This window comes from Salmo salar, chromosome ssa14 (genome assembly GCF_905237065.1).
Source record: "Salmo salar chromosome ssa14, Ssal_v3.1, whole genome shotgun sequence".
Taxonomy (NCBI): Eukaryota; Metazoa; Chordata; class Actinopteri; order Salmoniformes; family Salmonidae; genus Salmo; species Salmo salar.
The window spans coordinates 89452203-89458944 of NC_059455.1; the positions used below are offsets into that span (position 1 = coordinate 89452203).

At 45.5% G+C, this 6742-nt stretch overlaps 1 protein-coding gene across 3 annotated transcripts in view; it reads right to left on the reverse strand.

Annotated features, from left to right (window-relative positions):
• The window catches only part of LOC106570550 (collagen alpha-2(VIII) chain), an 84689-nt gene that overhangs the window by 68641 nt on the left and 9306 nt on the right, over nt 1-6742 (reverse strand). For 2 of the 3 annotated variants that reach the window (XR_006759006.1, XM_014142994.2), the window contains exon 2: nt 3132-3162. The exons of the other annotated variant lie outside the window; for it this stretch is intronic. The gene's annotated coding sequence lies outside the window, so the exon portion shown is untranslated. The remainder of the gene's footprint in view (nt 1-3131; nt 3163-6742) is intronic. 3 annotated transcript variants of the gene reach the window in all.

Genomic DNA, 6742 nt, shown 5'->3' on the forward strand with positions numbered 1-6742 from the left:
GCCAAGCCTCCCCATCTCTCTCTCTCTCTCTCTCTTTCTCTCTTTCTCTCTCTCTCTCTCTCTCTCTCTCTTCGTCTCGCCTTCTCTCCCTCCTGCCAACGGAATGGAAAAAATCTGCTCCGTCCAGCCGCAGTGACGAGAGACAGAAAAACGTAGCAAGATCAGGAGAGCGAGGGACATGGAGAGAAATACAGAACGAGAGAGGGATAGAGGAGGGAGAGCGAGCGAGAGATAGATAGATAGATAGATAGATAGATAGATAGATAGATAGATAGATAGATAGATAGATAGATAGATAGATAGATAGATAGATAGATAGATAGATAGATAGATAGATAGATAGATAGATAGATAGATAGATAGATAGATAGATAGATAGATAGATAGATAGATAGATAGATAGATAGATAGATAGATAGATAGATAGATAGATAGATAGATAGATGAGGGAGGGAAGGAGGGAGACAATTAGACCCAACCAAATCATGAGAAAACAAAAGATAATTACTTGACTGAGCAAACTAGAATGATATTTGGCCCTAAACAGAGAGTACACAGTGGCAGAACACCTGACCACTGTGACTGACCCAAAATTAAGGTAATCTTTGACTATGTACAGACTCAGTGAGCATAGCCTTGCTATTGAGAAAGGCTGCCATAGGCAGACCTGGCTCTCAAGAGAAGACAGGCTATGTGCACATTGCCCACAAAATGAGGTGGAAACTGAGCTGCACTTCCTAACCTCCTGCCAAATATATGACCACATTAGAGACACATATTTCCCTCAGATTACACAGACCCACAAAGAATTCAAAAACAAATCCAACTGTGATAAACTCTCATATCTACTGGGTGAAATACCACAGTTGTGCCATCACAGCAGCAAGATTTGTGTCCTGTTGCCACAAGAAAAAGGGCAACCAGTGAAGAACAAACACCATTTTAAATACAACCTATATTTATGTTCATTTATTTTCCCTTTTGTACTTTAACTATACTGCTCAAAAAAATAAAGGAAACACTTAAACAACACATCCTAGATCTGAATGAAAGAAATAATCTTATTAAATACTTTTTTCTTTACATAGTTGAATGTGCTGACAACAAATTCACACAAAAATAATCAATGGAAATCCAATTTATCAACCCATCGAGGTCTGGATTTGGAGTCACACTCAAAATTAAAGTGGAAAACCACACTACAGGCTGATCCAACTTTGATGTAATGTCCTTAAAACAAGTCAAAATGAGGCTCAGTAGTGTGTGTGGGCTCCACGTGCCTGTATGACCTCCCTACAACGCCTGGGCATGCTCCTGATGAGGTGGCGGATGGTCTCCTGAGGGATCTCCTCCCAGACCTGGACTAAAGCATCCGCCAACTCCTGGACAGTCTGTGGTGCAACGTGGCGTTGGTGGATGGAGCGAGACATGATGTCCCAGATGTGCTCAATTGGATTCAGGTCTGGGGAACGGGCGGGCCAGTCCATAGCATCAATGCCTTCCTCTTGCAGGAACTGCTGACACACTCCAGCCACATGAGGTCTTGCATTGTCTTGCATTAGGAGGAACCCAGGGCCAACCGCACCAGCATATGGTCTCACAAGGGGTCTGAGGATCTCATCTCGGTTCCTAATGGCAGTCAGGCTACCTCTGGCGAGCACATGGAGGGCTGTGCGGCCCCCCAAAGAATGCCACCCCACACCATGACTGACCCACCGCCAAACCGGTCATGCTGGAGGATGTTGCAGGTAGCAGAACGTTCTCCAAGGCGTCTCCAGACTCTGTCACGTCTGTCACATGTGCTCAGTGTGAACCTGCTTTCATCTGTGAAGAGCACAGGGCGCCAGTGGCGAATTTGCCAATCTTGGTGTTCTCTGGCAAATGCCAAACGTCCTGCACGGTGTTGGGCTGTAAGCACAACCCCCACCTGTGGACGTCGGGCCCTCATACCACCCTCATGGAGTCTGTTTCTGACCGTTTGAGCAGACACATGCACATTTGTGGCCTGCTGGAGGTCATTTTGCAGGGCTCTGGCAGTGCTTCTCCTGCTCCTCCTTGCACAAAGGCGGAGGTAGCGGTCCTGCTGCTGGGTTGTTGCCCTCCTACGGCCTCCTCCACGTCTCCTGATGTACTGGCCTGTCTCCTGGTAGCGCCTCCATGCTCTGGACACTACGCTGACAGACACAGCAAACCTTGCCACAGCTTGCATTGATGTTCCATCCTGGATGAGCTGCACTACCTGAGCCACTTGTGTGGGTTGTAGAGTCCGTCTCATGCTACCACTAGAGTGAAAGCACCGCCAGCATTCAAAAGTGACCAACACATCATTCAGGAAGCATAGGAACTGAGAAGTGGTCTGTGGTCCCCACCTGCAGAACCACTCCTTTATTGGGGGTGTCTTGCTAATTGCCTATAATTTCCACCTGTTGTCTATTCCATTTGCACAACAGCATGTGAAATTTATTGTCAATCAGTGTTGCTTCCTAAGTGGACAGTTTGATTTCACAGAAGTGTGATTGACTTGGAGTTACATTGTGTTGTTTAAGTGTTCCCTTTATTTTTTTGAGCAGTGTATTTGCACATCGTTACAACACTATATTTAGACATAATATGACATTTTAAATATTATTTTGGAACTTCTGTGAGTGTAATGTTTTTTGTTAATTTTGTATTGTTTATTTCATTTTTGTTTATTATCTATTTCACTTGTTTTGGCAATGTAAACACATGCTTCCCATGCCAATAAAGCCCTTTGAATTGAATTGAATTGAGAGAGTGTCACATCCTGACCAGTAAAAGGGGATATTTGTCATTGTAGTTTGGTCAGGGCGTGGCAGGGGGTGTTTGTTTTGTGTGTTTCGGTGTTTTGGGGTTTAGGTTCTATGTTCTCTATTTCTATGTTTATATCTAGTTTCTATTTCTATGTTGGGGTTTTGGCAATGACCTCCAATTAGAGGCAGTTGGTTGTCATTGTCTCTAATTGGAGGCCATATTTAGTTGTGTTTGTTTCACTTGTGTTTTGTGGGTGGTTATTTTCTGTATAGCCTGGGAGCCTTATTGAACTGTTATCGTCGTTTGTTTATTTTGTTTAAGTGTTTTCTTTAAATAAATTAAGAAGATGAGCACTTTACCTGCTGCGCCTTGGTCCAATCCTTACGACGACTATGAGAGAGAGAGAGAGAGAGAGAGAGAGAGAGAGAGAGAGAGAGAGAGAGAGAGAGAGAGAGAGAGAGAGATGTGGAGAGAAATACAGAAACAGAGAGAAAGAGAGATATATAATAAATAAATAACTATAATCATCAATGAGTTTGTATCCTTTACTCGAAAGTGAGGATGAGAGTAGGAGAGCAAAATATAGCAAAAAAAGTGATTGAGACTTTGTTTTTGTTTTTTGTTTTTTCTCCCCTCTCCTCCTTCTGGAGTTTGTTGTTCCATGACCTCTCCTCCCTCTGGAGTGTGTTGTTCCATGACCTCTCCTCCCTCTGGAGTGTGTTGTTCCATGACCTCTCCTCCCTCTGGAGTGTGTTGTTCCATGACCTCTCCTCCATCTGGAGTGTGTTGTTCCATGACCTCTCCTCCCTCTGGAGTGTGTTGTTCCATGACCTCAGCTTTGTGTCAACACTGTTTGATGATGCTCTCTTCTACACTTATGGGGATCTATTAAGTCTTTATTGCTGTTATTTACTCTGCTTATGTATTTGTTTATTTTATTTCACCTTTATTTAACTAGGCAAGTCAGTTAAGAAAAATTCTTATTTTTAATGACGACCTACCCGGCCAAACCCTGCCCTAACCCAGACGACGCTGGGCCAACTGTGCGCCACCCTATGGGACTCCTGATTACGGCCGGTTGTGATACAGCCCAGGATCAAAGCTGTAGTGACGCCTCTAGCACTGAGATGTCTTAGACCGCTGCACCACTCAGTCCCCCTCATGTATCTACAGTCTATATTCAGGAATTCTACTGTGTGTGTGACAGTTGGGGGTCTGTGTGTGTGTGTGTGTGTGTGTGTGTGTGTGTGTGTGTGTGTGTGTGTGTGTGTGTGTGTGTGTGTGTGTGTGTGTGTGTGTGTGTGTGTGTGTGTGTGTGTGTGTGTGTGTGTCTGTCTGTGTCTGTGTGTGTGTGTGTGTGTGTCTGTCTGTGTCTCTGTGTGTGTGTGTGTGTGTGTGTGTGTGTGTGTGTGTGTGTGTGTGTGTGTGTGTGTGTGTGTGTGTGTGTGTGTGTGTGTGTGTGTGTGTGTGTGTGTGTCCTACTTCAGCAAACAGAGGATGAGGAAAAACTGTCTGAGAAATGCTCTCTCTCTCCCTGTCAGGAATAGCCTGTTTTTTCTCTGTTTCCGTTTTAATGAAAAAGACCCGAAGAAGAACTGTTTCTGATGAGGGAAATGTGTCCTTTGTGATGAGAGAAGGGGAGGGAAGAGAAGAGAAGGGAAGAGAGATGTGGGGAAGGGCAGGGAAGAGGGAAGATAAGGGAAGAGAGGGGTGAGAGAGGAGAAGGGAAGGGAAGGGAATGGAAGGGAAGGGTGTGGAAAGGAAAGGGATGGGGGGAGGGAAGGGAAGGGAAGGGAAGAGGGACTGGAAGGGAAGAGAGGGGAGAAGGGAAGGGAAGGGAAGGGAAGAGAGGGGGGAAGGGAAGGGAAGGGAAGAGAAGAGAGGGGGGAAGGGATGGGAAAGGAAGGGAAGAGAGGGGGGGATGGGATGGGAAGGGAAGGGAAGAGGGGGTGAAGGAAAGGGAAGAAAGAGGGGAGTGAAGGGAAGAGAAGGGAAGGGAAGGGAAGGGAAGAGAGAGGGGGAGAGAAGGGAAGGGAAGGGAAGAGAAGAGAAGGGGCCTATGTTCCGGGAAGGTAAGATAGTAGATGAAAGTGACTGGCATTTGCCTTCATTTCCTTCTACAGCGGCACAAATCTGAGACAGATGCAGACACAAACACACACACACACACACACACACACACACACACACACACACACACACACACACACACACACACACACACACACACACACACACACACACACACACACACACACACACACACACACACATCTGACCAAAAGGGTTGTACACACACACATGCACAAATGAAATGCAGCATCAAATCAATAGCTATTAAAATAAAATAATTGTTTTTCTTCATGATTTATGTAGCATGACATTGTGGTTGATTTTCTGCTTGAAAACAGATTTGGCATGTTAAAGGTTATCAAGGGAGAGAAGCTGGGAACCTGGATCAACAATGAATTCTGAAGTTTAGTTTGCATAGATTCAGATATCAGGGTGTGTGTGTGTGTGTGTGTGTGTGTGTGTGTGTGTGTGTGTGTGTGTGTGTGTGTGTGTGTGTGTGTGTGTGTGTGTGTGTGTGTGTGTGTGTGTGTGTGTGTGTGTGTGTGTGTGTGTGTGGAATATCTTCATGAACCCCAGTTGGATTAGACTGGGATCTATGATTTGACCAGAAGAGAATCAATTCCAATCAGTAAGAATGAGGATTGACTTGATTGAACCAAGTTTTGGTAAATATTTACCTGAAATATACAGAAACAGACAAAGAACATTGGCACTGTACTCACACGCACAAACATACACACGACCCTGTGTGTATGTGTGCGTTTGTGTGTGTATGTGTTTGTGTGTGTATGTGTTTGTGTGCGTGTGTTTGTGTGCGTGTGCGTGTGTTTGTGTGTGTGTTTGTGTGCATGCGTGTGTGTGTGTGTGCGTGTACTGTGCCAGTGTTCTCTATACATCCCTTAATCGCGGTAGGAGCGTTGGGCCAGTAACCGAAAGGTTGCTAGATCGAATCCCCAAGCTGACCATGTAAAAATCTGTCGTTCTGCCGCTGAGCAAGGCTGTCAACCCAATGTTCCCCTGGGCGCCGAAGACGTGGATGTTGATTAAGGCAGCCCTCCGCACCTTTCCGATTCAGAAAGGTTGGGTTAAATGCGGAAGACACATTTCAGTTGAATGCATTCCGTTGTACAACTGACTAGGTATCCCCCTTTCCCATTCTCTTTCCCTTACTCTAACATTTCTGAACAGTTTAACGCCACGTTGAAAAGCCCACCATCTTGTGGTGACTATGTGTTCCTAGTGCAGTACTGTAGACGGCCAAACCTCAATGGGTACCCTACAGACTTGATGTCTGAGCTGTGTGAATGTGAAAGAAAGTCAGAGAGAAACAGAGATGGAGGAACGAGAGAACAGGGAGGAATAATGTTATGAGAATTTCCTCCCATTATCTCTCTCTTTCTGTGCTTCTCTCTTTCTCTGTCTGTCTGTCTGTCTGTCTGTCTCTCTCTCTCTTTGTTTCTCTCTCTCCCTGTCTCGCTCTCTCTCTCTGTTTCTCTCTCTGTCTCGCTCTCTTTCTCTCTCTGTCTCTCTCTTTGTCTCTCTCTCGCTCTCTCTCTGTTTCTCTCTCTGTCTCGCTCTCTCTCTCTGTGTCGCTCTCTCTCTCTTTCTCTCTCTCTCTCGCTCTCTCTTTCTCTCTCTCTCTCTCTCTCTCTATGTGTTTCTCTCTTTCTCTGTCTCACAACGCTGTTCAGCTCTCTGTCTGTCTCTACCTCTGTAGAGGTTATGGATCATGATTTTGAATCTGGTAAAGTTAAAACCACCTGTGGATGTGTCCAACCTTTCCCATATGCTCTCAGATCCCCACTGAGACACATCAGTCCTCCCTTTATCTTGCCGTGCTCACTGATGGAGCGTGTGTGTCTGTATGTGTGCGTTCATCCTCCCCTTGTCTCGCCGT